Source organism: Rhyacophila brunnea, unplaced genomic scaffold, assembly GCF_057557595.1.
Source record: "Rhyacophila brunnea isolate RB1 unplaced genomic scaffold, BYU_Rbru_1.0 scaffold_21, whole genome shotgun sequence".
Taxonomy (NCBI): domain Eukaryota; kingdom Metazoa; phylum Arthropoda; class Insecta; order Trichoptera; family Rhyacophilidae; genus Rhyacophila; species Rhyacophila brunnea.
Window position 1 is genome coordinate 25,210,975 of NW_028232871.1, and position 13,978 is coordinate 25,224,952.

A 13,978-nucleotide genomic window follows, 5' to 3' on the forward strand; every position below is an offset into this window, starting at 1 on the left:
ATAATTCAATTTGAAACGAGAAAGGGCGAATCAATATGTCAAGCAATATGTGATCTGATTTTGACAGCTGAACAATGGACCACTCGTTGCTTGTGCAAAAAGATATGCTCATGCTTTATTAATCTAAAGATGGCGCTGAAAGGAGCAAAGAACCACGCCTAAAAACTAGGTACAAATACAAAATAATTAATAAACCAATCGATAAGAAGGAAGGCACTGAAGGCAGAGATCTGCTGAACTAATGTCATGGAATGCTAATAACAAAGTACCTACCTACCTTGATTAATATTATAATTTATAAAACCTACTGCCGGTGCTAGATTACACAATGTTGTCTATCCCATGATTATTGTTGGATGTCCTACTAATTCGCGAGTTTATTCTGGCTTGCAAGACAGAATCGTAGTAGGTACCTAACTTATTCCAAAGGCGAGTACAAAACAAAATACATAAACGTAAGTAATCATAAAAAATAGGATGTAAATATGAACAATTTCCTCTTCGCCAGAGACCGTAGCGGTCATTGATATCAAACACAAGTAAAAAATAAGTAAAGAGAAAAAACCATCGGTAGGTATGTGTCTATCCACTACAGTTCGGCTTCAAAAATGTTTATACGTGATCAAATTATAATTAGCAGGTTAGCCTTCGAATTCTTTCAGAGTGTGTGTATACCTACCTATATACATATATGTAAGTACCTACGTAATATCAACGTGTTATCAGCGACCATGCGGTTATGTAACATCATAATTCATAATATTACACTATACACAAAACAATAATAAATAACATTACCATACTTTGAGTTATATTATTAAACGATCAAATGTGCGTACCTACTACATACGTTTAATTAATATTAATGACACCTATAACTATACAATGAGGGTATACTGACAGAAAGCATTAACTCATTAAAACAAGTTCTGAGATAATCGCATAAAGGACTTTAATTTTTTTTTCAAAGCGTTCTCCCATGTAGATTTTGTTATGATTTAAAAACATTTTTTCTACATTATAAAGACTAACCTTTATGGCAAACACAATATACGACATGTTACATTTTGTATACGCAGAACGCATTAGGTCATTATCATGCTTTCTATCAGAATAAAAAAATAACAATATGATTTAATAATGTTTCTATTTTCTCGCCATTATATCCTATGCCTTTGTGCGTTTTGCCAGGACGTAGAGCGTAAAATTGGATACATTTTGGCATTTAAAACAGAAAAACAACAAAAACTGAAATAATGCGTCTGTCAGTATACCCTCGATATTATGGTTTCGTGCAAAGATATTGTATGTCCAGTTTTTGTCGAAATTGAGTTAACATACCTACACAAAATGTTCGTCTGCATCATACCTTTATGCTGTAAAAATATTATACGGTCAAATAGGATATTTGAGAAGATACCGTATCATTCAAATGCACAATTTATGTCCATTTTTCATGCATCTCAAATTTTAAACTTCGATTTTCTCAAAACATACTAAACTGGAGAACTGGACATACAATATCTTTGCACTAAACTCGTATATTATTTACATTTAAGTATAACCAAACTTTTGGATTCCTACTTCCTAGTATACAAACAATATTGTAATAATAGTCTGTAATACAGAAATACCCCGACTTACGCGAACTCGGAGTTACGCGGTTCTTGATTTTTTCGTTTGGCAACACTTCAGACCAAGTTCCATCAGTAAAATTACATGACAATAATAATTGACAGAAGGTCTCAGCTCAATAATTGAAAGAGGACGAAGAAATTCTGCATAAAAAAAGAAGGCACTGTGTCATCAGACGAATTTGTTAAATTTTATGAAGCCGTCGACATTGAAATAACTTTTTTACGTAACTCATTTATTTTTTTAATATTTTGTACATATTACAAATAACTGTAGTTTTACTAAATATTTTTCTTCAAAACTAGTGTTTTTGTTAGTCCTTGGTCCCAATTAAATAAAAATTATATGTATTTATATGCAAAGTTGTACCCCGACTTACGCGAATTCGACTTCAGCGATTTTTGTCAGACCTACCTATCGCGAAACTTCGGGGTATTCTGTATTTAGTGTCATTTAGAGTCAACATTAAAGTGCATTACGTGATGTATATTGGTACGTACGTGCAATGACATTATTACTGGACAACGCACTCAATACAGTAGCTAACAAGTAAATTCGCGCATAGCGACATTCGCACATGTATAGGTAGACGTCACGCAATTTCCATTATGCGATAGCACGCATCGGGAATTTATAGCAATATGACCTTTATTGTAATGGCGTTAGAACAGTGTTTATAGTATCAATGTTCATTTGAGCGAACCCGTTCGTACCGAACCATTCGGCAGACCCGACAAAACGCATCGGGAATTTATAGCAATATCACCTTTATTGTAGTGGTGTTAGAACAGATTATGCCATTCGGCATACCCGACAATAAAGTGAGTGTCATTTTTTTCCAGATGTTGCCTAAGTGGTATATTACGAAAGTTCTAGTTTTTTTTTTGAAACGATAGAGAAAATTAAATGTTTAATTAAGGAAAGGTATAGGATTCCACTAAGAGCACTGAGTAAACCCTTTTTGCCAAATCAAAGTTCTATACAGCGAGGATTACAAGGGTGCGAAGTGGTGTTTTATAACCAGAAATACTCATAGGAATATACTTTTTGTATTACAAATTACAGCATTAATTGGTGGCGATTCAAAGGGGTTTTTTGATGTGTTTTAATACTGACTCAGACACACTGACGTCCATAAGCAAAGTGCCACTCCTGAGCAAACTTAGAATTCCATCCCCTTTCATGTTTAGTTCCAAATTGTCTGAATAATAATAATGTTAGAATGTTAGATGCTTGCATATTTTAATATTTATTTTCAGCTGTCAATTAAACATACAAATACACAATTGAGAATCTACTGCTTTCAAACAGTGGTAGTTTTTTAGTTATATGTTATATACGTCGCAGTCTGTGGTGTTAGGCCCGTTTCAGACGGGACACCGGTGTCGCGCTCGATATAATATAGGAGGCTTTTGTATTCGAATAAAGGGACCTTTGTATTATGTTTATGAACGCCCAGAGCTAATGAAGTGTTATCGTCGTCTGCTTCATGGAAAACTATCACTACTCTCATAAGTTGTAATATTTATATTCGTTCCTTCCACAGACCAGATTAATAAATATAATTCAGATAAGCTATATACCCCTATACACTACATTTTGAAGCAGGATTTTGAATGCGTGAGTGTCATACGAAAATGAAACACACATTATAGACGTGTAATAGTATGTGTTGAAACCTTCAAATATACCAACATTGAATGAGCGTCAGTGCATAAACCGAGAGCAGTTGTCAGAACGAAGGACAAGCTTAGAATGACGTATTCTTGAGACGTGTTTAAGTTTATCCCATATTCTTCCACACTCGAGATCGGTTGCATGTTACTCCACACCCGTTATCGTATTATCGAATAATCTTCCCACGGGACGTCGCTACTCACGATTTAATATCTACTTGAATTCTTTAATATACCTATATACCTATATACTTACATATTTATTTTTTTAATAACCATGCCCTTGCCTTTTCGTACAAGGTGGTTGGGACAGTTAGTTACATTGATGTGCACTTAATTATGTTCTTCCATTTAAATCTTTAATTTTCTTTATGGCCAGAATTAAATATTTTGTGTAAATAGGTAGTGTTCTTGTGTTGTTTTGTTATTTAGTATTTCGTAAGGTTTTTGGAGGTCAATTTCATGCTATCTAGATAGAGTTCTGAGCATCCATCGCTCCTTTTTTAGTATATGGCAGTCGTTGATGAGATGTGTAGCCGTACATGGACAACAATCATCGTCCCTCAATTTAAATCTTCTTAAATAGTCTCGCACTGCTTAGTATCTGTGTGAGTTCGTGTGATTTTTTTATGTTCTTGACAAGAGTGATGGCAGAGTTTATGTTTGGAATAAATTCTGCGTTATTGATCCTGTGGCGGATGTTGTGCATCTATTGTTCCATAGCTCTTTGGCGTAAAACTCACTTAACGCAGCGAGTGGGGCGCTCGCGCAAAATTTCACAAGTGGCGCATAAATCATCGAAAATACAACGTAATCAAATACGCCAGCGCACACTGGATTTGACGACGCATTGTGCCCGCCTGCCCCATGAGTCACCGTCGTGTGGCTTCTCAGCGGCACGAATTAACGAAAATACAACGTAGTCCATTCATTGAACACGGCAAGCAAAAATACGCTTCTGGAAGCGTCGTCGAGAAGGCATTATTTAATAACAGTGAACCCATTGTTTAGTTTGCTGCGTGTCCAATATTTCGCTGGTAGAATGATGTTATCGTGAATATTAATTACAAGCCCCGAGAAATAATATAATATTTTTATTGCTTTGTTATGAGAGACGCTGATAATAGTAATTATGTTGTGCTTCTTGGGCCCCTTATTACATAGGTGAAGGGTAATGCGCGGGTGGGAGGGGGCCTACTCAGTAGTGAGCGCGCCGAGCGCCGCTTTGGTAGGCTTTATGCCTTTGTGTCTTCGTTTAATTTTTGTTTTGCTATATTATACTATAATATGTATATATAGCTACCTATATTATATTGGCAACATATTTAAGCATACGTCATGTTAGCACGAACATTTATTTTCAAAATTAACCCTTATCCCTTATTTGAATGTATCAATAGTTCATTTTTCAAACACATTCACCTGTTCACAAAATAATGAAAAATTGCATGTGTACGTATATCCTGTCTACAAGCAGGCTCGTTTATGAGCCCATTTATTCCTCAGGTACTTGCGTATATGAAATTTGTAAGTCATTGCCCCAAGAGACCCGCGTTTGTTTCCATAAAATCGTCCGTAAGTGCACGAAAGTAGATAATAAATATTTTATATAAAATAATGTTCTCTCTCGCCGAGCAAATTTAATTAATGCAGACAATCGATACACCTTTGCCCAAACTCGCCTACTTAGGTATGTACCTTCATTAAAGGTAAACGTCTGTAATAAAATTACAATAATACACTATAAATGGGTAATTTTACACCGTAACAAAATAATTTATTAATATATATGGTTCTTTCTAAGGTTTAACAATAAAATACGTTATATTATGTTATGTTAATGTTAAACCAAGGCCTATTTTGTTGTGTAGGTCTCGACAGCAAATTTATAAATGCAATATTCATTATTTATGTGCAAATCTAATATTGTTAATTATTGCGGAAGGAACTTACATTGAAATACAAATTTAACGTACATTTACAACCGACATAAGGATGTATCATATGCGTTTTTTAATGTTCAATAATATTCATAAATCGCCACATTGTTCGAAGCAGTGGGTCTATTCTATACTTATCGAACACTAAAGTGATAAATAGTATCAAACTTAGGGTAGGTTTGTATCAAAATATTAGCACTTATTGTAACAATTACACGAAGTTGGTTTTTATTTTTGCAATAAGTGCGATATTTTAACAGCAGCAAGATAGGTTCTGTTAAAATATAGCACTTATTGCAACAATAAAAACCAACTTCGTGTAATTGTTACAATACGTGCTAATATTTTGATACAAACCTACCCTAAGTTTGATAATATTTATCACTTTATCACTTTAGCGGTCGATAAGTATAGAATAGACCCACTGATCTTTATAAAGATGTCAGAATCCCTTATTTCGCGTCCAGTGGTTCAGTATAGTAAAATCAAAAATCTAAGCCCCAGTTTTCGGATTCGTGTAGAGCATGTTGACTCAACAGTAATGTGTACATATAGAACCGCAATATAATTATTTCTATTTTATATTATAATATATTTGTCGAGACTATCAGCCTGAATTAAATGTGGCAAACGAAATAGCTATCGACCGAAAAACTAATCTGTATAACTCATACCTACCATAATCCAATACATATAGAGGTTTCAATAAGAGAGTCAATAACTAAAGTAGCTAGCAAGCTACCATGAAACGCAGAAAACCGCACATAATGCAGAGAAAGGTATATGCGCATCTATTCTATACACAATACTGCTATAGCGGCAGCTATCGAGGGTAGTTTTTCATTTTTTGTATCGAAGTAGATATTAGCACCTATTGTAAGAATTACAATAAGTTAGTTGTAATTGTTACAATAAGTGTTATGCTTTAACAGCACCTCTCTTGACTGCGTTAAATTTTTAAGTCAGATAGACAGTTTTGACGGCTAATTTATAGTAAGTATTTGTTACAATAAGTGCTAATACTTTGATACAAAAAATGAAAAACTACCCTCAATAGCTGCCGATAGCGGCCAATATCAGTCTTGTGTATAGAATAGATGCGATGGTAGCAGAGACGTAGTTGCAAATACTCTCTGGCAGTGGCAAGGGGTGGAGGTAGGCTGTTAAGATTAGACATAAATACTGAACACTAAACTTTGTCAGTCATACTTATTTGTTTTCATTCAACTAAGAATACAATGGGTAGATTGTAGTCTTAGGTATACGGAAACAAATAGGATTGACTGACAACGTTTATTGTGCACTATTTATGTCGGATCTTAACAGCCTACCTCCACCCTTTGCCAGTGCTCTCAGATAGGAACACAACTCGGTGACTCAATGTCCAAGGCGTTGGTGATCTGATACGACTGGCTGAATATGGAGATGCACCATCATCATCTACCGTATATGACGACACCAAGAGAATTAAAATGTCATAGGAATTGAGCTATCCTTCACAGCGGCCTGTCACAGGAGTTATGAAGATGTGAAACCTCGCGCTTTAGACTGAGGCGTAGTCCCTTACCATCACGCAGTAAGCTCTTTGCATAGTAGAATAATAGTTTAATGATGCTTGCAATGAGTGCCCAAAGGAAGATCATTCTCATGACAAATGTGTATTTCTTGTAACACTTCAGTGTTCTCAGCCAAATACGTTTGTTCAACTTGAATACTGACAATGAGAGAGTGTGGTAGATCACTGACAGTTTTGATACTGGATAAGTAGAGCACAGTTTACTTGAAGTAGGATATGCCTGATTTATAACTTTCATTTTATTCACTTGTTTATTTACATTTAAATATCAAGAAATAAATTAATATATATGTATACACTATTTTGTCTAAAAAGTTGCCTGCGGTGATTTTCTCCTTGTTTTAAATGTCTCCAGCGGTTCTCAACCAGTTACGCGAGATATGACTGCTTGGATAACTTGTGCAACACCTATATTGTGAATCAATGATCGCATTTTCAAATAATAAATATTTTCGTTATAGTCTTGACTACTTATGATGTTTATACAAGAAATAATATTTTACACTCAAGTCGCGGTTTTTAAAGACGTGGAGGTTCAACGCACCGGCTGATTTAAGTCCCTCTCTGATAACCAAATACAATATTCAAACGTTTATTTTATTTGTACAAAAATTTTTTGCCCCCTTTTAAATATTCTGACGAATCGATTGCTTCAACCGCGTCAAATAAAATCCCCGCTGCGTATTTATGGAAACAAGTATTAAAAAGTATCATTGAAGAAAAGTGCCCGTTGGAATGGATGTACGCAATGTGCAATCGAAAAGGTATACAGTTGAATAATCATGCTTACAGGACTCTGATGGGTATCGTGATTGTACACAATATGAGTAGCCTAGAATCACAACTCACAATGCATATATCTAAAGTCGTGTATCAAAAATCACTGTACATCATGTAAAGATAATTTCCAATCACCATTGGGTCTTTCTAACAAATCTATATTTCTATCAAATAATAAATATTTATCATTCTCAAAAACAATATAAATAATCTAAACCGACAATATCATTAATTAATATTTTTGAGAGTTGCTGTTATGTCTCAAAAGAGATTCGAGGCTACTTATGTAGATTGAACGAGCAAAGATATCGTAACTTCGATTTTTTAATGTAAGTACATATTTTTAGTCCTAATAGAATGTTCCTTTTTTGAAAACATGTTTTCGTTCCATTCTCGTAAGTAGGTAATAAGTAAGTAGGTGCCCACAAACTTTTTCCCTTGACTGAATTGTTACAAGCACGCCACAGTGAAGTGGGAGGCTCGACTGCGACAGTAATAAGTGGGCCCGTCATAGAAAGAACCTTGTTAAAATGATTGTCAGTGTATGATGTACTTGTGTTAATTTATATTGAGGTTAAAATTGGTGGGATAAAACTAGAAAAAAACGTAACAATATTTTTATTATGTCAAGTTCAACCATTGCCTTTGGACATTTTAATTAAATCTTAATTTAAAACGCAAGATAACACACATACCTAGATGGTAACCTATGTGAAATAATATATTTCTATCGAGGAAAGAATTCGTTTATTTTTTTTTAAATCAGACTACAGCGACCATTGGCATAGTATTATATATTTTTATAACATGTCAATGTGTGCACCACGTATATACAACGGTGTTGTCATCTTTTTCTATGGTAATTACATATACCTATTTATAGTACCTACAAAGTTGTAAAAATTATAGTATTTCTGAAAAAGGATACAGGAACACTTTTCATCTCGAATCCTTCAGAATTATAATATTTTCGGCATATTTATCGTCAAATTATAGTACCTATTTACACTTTTCGCGGGGTCAAAATCATAGTGTTGTACTATAATAATTATTATAGTATGGTTGACAATACTGGGTCGCAGCGTTGCTAACATAGATGTGTTGCTAACTTAAAGGTTTTTCATGCCAGATCTCGCATTTTTAAATATGCATCTAGCTTCTAAAGTATGCATCTAGCTAGCGTATGGTTGTTAATTATAGCGTTTTCAGATACGACAAAGAGCTTGAAAGTTTCCATAATAAAAAATAAAGCTAGAATATTATTATAAGTACCATATTTGCATGAAAATCAACATGTCGGTATTTTGTACTTAATATCATAAATTAAATAAATTGTTACACACAAAATGACTGCAAATATTTATAATTTTATGAGTTGTAAAATAAAAAAATATTCTTCAATCTTTGTTCATGTGAAAACAAAGTTAATAGTTGTTATGACATATTTTTAGAATTTTGAGAAAATCTGGTAAGTATTATTTTCTCCCATCTAGCTTATTTTCTTACCATTCATTCTCTGGAAAAATTTTGTGAATGACAGTTGTTGGCTACGCTGACTGCGTGCAACAGTCTGTAAAACAGACTCTGTATAAGTCCAGCATTGCCAGGAGCCAGTTGTATAATTTTTGTAGGTTTATGCCGAAAAATACGTATCTGGCGTATTGCGTCAAATCTAGCGTTTTTTGACCCCACCCCACGAACAGTTTCAAATATGTATTGATTAAAAGAGTGGCTAGTATTACCAAATTTACTTAAACATTCACATTTTGTAGGTATCATAATATACCAATAATATAATTTATTGTAAATTACGATATCTTAAGAGATGATTAAAATTAACAAGTACTTACATAATTTTTAGTTAGGTATCTTAGGTTAGGTACCTATGTCAGTGTGACTCATGTCAGACGTGAAACAATAAATTCTTCTGTAGGTAATCTCTGTTGACGCGGAAACAATGTAGGTATATAATTGTTAGTACCTATAACATATTTGCCGGAAATATCAATCTTGAGAAAATATAGTACTTAAGTATTTTTTTCGCATATTAGCTTATTTATTTTGTTAACGACAGTTGGCAACAATGTTTGTATCGTGATTTTAATAAGGATACGTCGTATCTACCTAATACCGCCACGTTACTACACGACGCGTCGTGTAAGTAAACAGGCCGAATTGTGTCGCTAAATTTCAAAATCAGCCATGTCCATAATGGATGAATAGGGGAAAAACAGCTTTTGTTTTCTTAAGTACATAGTCACAAGGGTGAAATTTTATATTATTTCGATTATAGAATACTTAAAATTAATAAGTTCCACATTTCGATAATAAAGAAATGTTAGAAAGTAGTAGTTCTTCAACAATTCACAAAAAAGTCAAAAATACCTATATCATTAATATCAATAAAAAAGGCGGAGTTAGCTGATTTTGATTAATTGACTAATTAGTAATCGGCTTGTTATAACGTGTCGGCATTAGTGCGAGAACTAATTATAAGTACTAAGCCCGCGAAAACAAGCCCTTATCCTATTAGGCTATTATATTTACAGTAATATTTAATACTAACCAATAGAAAAATCTGTAAATATCAAGACATCTTGGTATATACAACCAGCGGCGGCTCCTCTAATACCATGCAAGTGCTACGCACTGCCTGCATTTTTGAAGACATCGCTCAACTTTTCATTGTTATTCATACGTGTATTATTCACTTCGCGAAGTAGAACATGTAGCAGTATTATGATTATGAACAATACTCCGTTAATGAGCGCAAAGCGATTGCGATCCAAATAGATTTTCAGTTTGCACAGGATTACAATGAGGTCATTGTATACTACTTAAACGGTTGCCGAATGTCCTGTAATGGCGTTTTGTGTACAATTTGTTACACACTTTTAGATCGGCGCACGAAACGAAGGACTCTAGAAACAAAAACGTCAGTTTCTGTTTTGGAACAATGTTGGCGAGTTAATTTTTAACAATTTTACAGGTAACATATTTAATGAATCGCCAACATGTTACGAAAATACAAACTGCCGCGTTTATTTCTAAACCACTCGAATACATTCAAAATAATAATAAAAAACCATCAGCGGTTATTTCTTTGGTTGACGCTTTATTCGCTCGGAGCGTAAACCCATAAACTGTGACATTTATATTTCATTATTAATATTAAATCATTCAACTGTTCAAAAACTTTTTTGAGAAATAGTATAAATAAACAGACATATTTAATTTACCTTCTGAGAAGTCGGTAAGAGAACACGGCAGCCTTCGGTGATTGAGGTAATCAAGAAAAGACGCTTTACGACCTTACATGGCTAGGACACGTATTCCGGATGCCGCCAAAGAGTGTGACACTTCGTACCCTTATGGCACAGCCTCAAAGGTTCCGTCGCCATGGCCGGCCCTCCCTCACCCTGCAGCGGTGCCACAAAAGCGACCTACGTGCTGCAGGTCTGACATGGCGGGAGGCGCAAGAGTTGGCGATGGACCGAGGGAAGTGGCGCGAACTTCTGCTCGCCCTATGCCCAAATGCTGGGTCGTGACAGGGCGAAAGAAGATCTTCTCTTAAGGTAAACCATTGCGCACTACCAGAAAATGCTATTCTGAAGACCACCGGCCGCCACTGTATACAACTATCTCCTTTTTTAGAGATATGGTTTTATTTTAATGCGAAAATATAATATGGGCACCTACTAGTCTTGATTACTTATTCAATTTTTGTACATAGCATATTACTACAAAATTATCGGCGGCACTGCCTAAATTGAGGTGAAATCAATTATTGATATTTCCATTAGTTTTTGGCATTCATACAATATAACGGGATCAGTACGTAGTACTTAATAATATTATGTAGGTACCTACTTAGGTATCATAGTTTGCACAAATAAATCAATTAAAACAATAATAATGCAAATTATACACCAATACATGCAGTGACTTCCCTAGCTAAAGCAGACTTAGCATGCGTTCCCCTTTATTTTACAGGCACATTTGTTCGGTACCTTTGTTTTTTGACCATATCCGATCCTAATAAGATCATACGGACCTCATGTTAACAGATTCTTGTTTTTACGAGAAATGTATGTTAGCCACTTACTCAACCTATCAAGTAGATCCATACTCTGACTCCAAACACAAATTGAAAATCAATGTGTATTTGCCATACCCAATTCTATTCTATACAAAAATCTTTTTAAAAAAAATATGTACCTACATACAAAACATGTACTGATGATTATAGCATTTCCACGATACCTACTCACGACCAACGGTGTCTTCAGGTATATACATGAAGGTTTGAAGAGTTGACAGTTTTGGAGGCCCCCTTGTGAAAATTTTGCCTGTGTGATAAACCGCCATTGTCGACGCGTTCTAACGAAGCGGCCGCATCGTCTGCTTCATGGAAAACCATCACTGCTCTCAAAATCTGTAATAATCTCATTCGTTCCTACATTTGCCGCCCATGACACATAACCTGCCTACTGCCACGGGTCGCAGCTGAATGTATGTATACATCAGTGGCGAAGGGTGGAGGTAGGCTACTAGGATTCGCCATAAATAGTGCACACTAAACTTTGTCAGTCACGCCTATTTGTTTTCATTGAAATAAGACTACAATATTTACAGATGGTGTTGCTTAGTTTTTAAAATTCAATTAAACCCTGCAAACGAAGCCACAATAAATAATAGCCATAAAATACTCGTCTATCTATAAAATATCTCAAATTAAGCAATTAAATCATAAATAACTTTGGATATTTTAGAGATGGAATATTTTTTATCTCGTATTCTATTATGATTTGGTTTAGGCAGGGTTTAATTGATTTTTAAAAACTAACCAATACCATCTGTAAATTGTAGTCTTAATTCAATAAAAACAAATGCGTATGACTAACAAAGATTAATCTGCACTATTTATGGCAGATCTTAACAGCCTACCTTCACCCTTCACTACTGGTACACACAGTGAACTCAGAAAATATAATTGTTCTGTGGGTACACATTATTATAGATATTTCAGTATTTAACTTCAAACTATGAAAATATTTTCTATACTACTACTAACTAAGGTACCTACGTTTTTATCTGATGTCGAAAGTTCAAATTAAACATTAAACCAATCCCAGTCTAAACGTGTCTATATTTTAAAAAAAATGCTTCATGTTGAAATAATAAATATAGGTAGGTACTTAAGTATCTATATACGGTAAAAAAATCAAGGCTTGGCGTGATCAGACGGCTTCTTATCTGATAAAAGCATAAATAAATTTGCAATGCAAGCTGATGTTTACATTATATAGGTACCTAACTGGGTAAACATCGATTATGTGGAATTTTATTGTTGATTGAATCAACACTGTTGCAAAATCGCTTTATCTTCTTCTGGTACACCTATTATTATACTTATTCAATGTTTTCAATTTGTAAACAAAGGCTATTGGAGTAAATTTGTATTGTCTTTTAGAAAGTCAACGGGAAAAGTTATGTAAAACTACTGTGTAAGTATGGGTACGGTTGTATGACAAAACATTTTTTATTTATACAGTGCAACATTTGACCGATGTAATATTAGACGTTTATTTATTTAGTTTCATAATTAATTATGAATGGGTTTTTGTTGTACATAATAATTAATGTATTCATTTATACTGTTTGGTGTATATTGCTGTATGACAAACTATTTTTTATTTATACAGTGCAACATGTGAACGATGTTATTTTGGACGTTTATTTATTTAGTTCCATTATAATTAATCATGCATGGATTTGTTGTCATATAATGTACCTACTAATGTATTCATTTTAACTGTTTGGAATCGTCATCTTCAACTTATATTTTATAATTTACTACGTATTTAATGGTAATTTCAGTGTACATATAAATAGGTACTTAACACTTATTGCGAAGTATTATTTTGCCATTTTTGAATGTTGATTATGCAAAAAACAACAATTAAAATTACTTAGCTGGCTGTATTTACGTATCATAAAAATTAGTACAGGCGTCATCAAATAAAAAAATATTGTTTTTAAATTGGATATTAAATTTCTGGGTGTCAATTTTCTCAATAGGACGTTAATTAAAATAAAATAAATTATGTAGTACCTACTTCTTCCACATAATTTGAGGGCATTGTCAATTTTAAACACAAAAGTTATTTAATTAAGATATGGATAACATTATGTATTTTATTATTGTTATCATTATTTATAAATTGAAATTATTGTCCCATAGCAGCGGACGAAACCGGGCCTCTATTCAAGTTTGTTCCTTTGAGTCAATTTAATTGGTAAACGCTGGTTTAAAGTTTAATTATTAAACATGTAGGTATACATACCTACAAATGGTTATCTCATTTAGA

The 13,978-nt window shown here is 33.9% G+C and overlaps 1 protein-coding gene across 1 annotated transcript in view; it reads right to left on the reverse strand.

Annotated features, from left to right (window-relative positions):
• Dip-C (dipeptidase C) overlaps positions 1-13,978 on the reverse strand; it is a 160,917-nt gene that overhangs the window by 141,257 nt on the left and 5,682 nt on the right. The window lies entirely within an intron of this gene.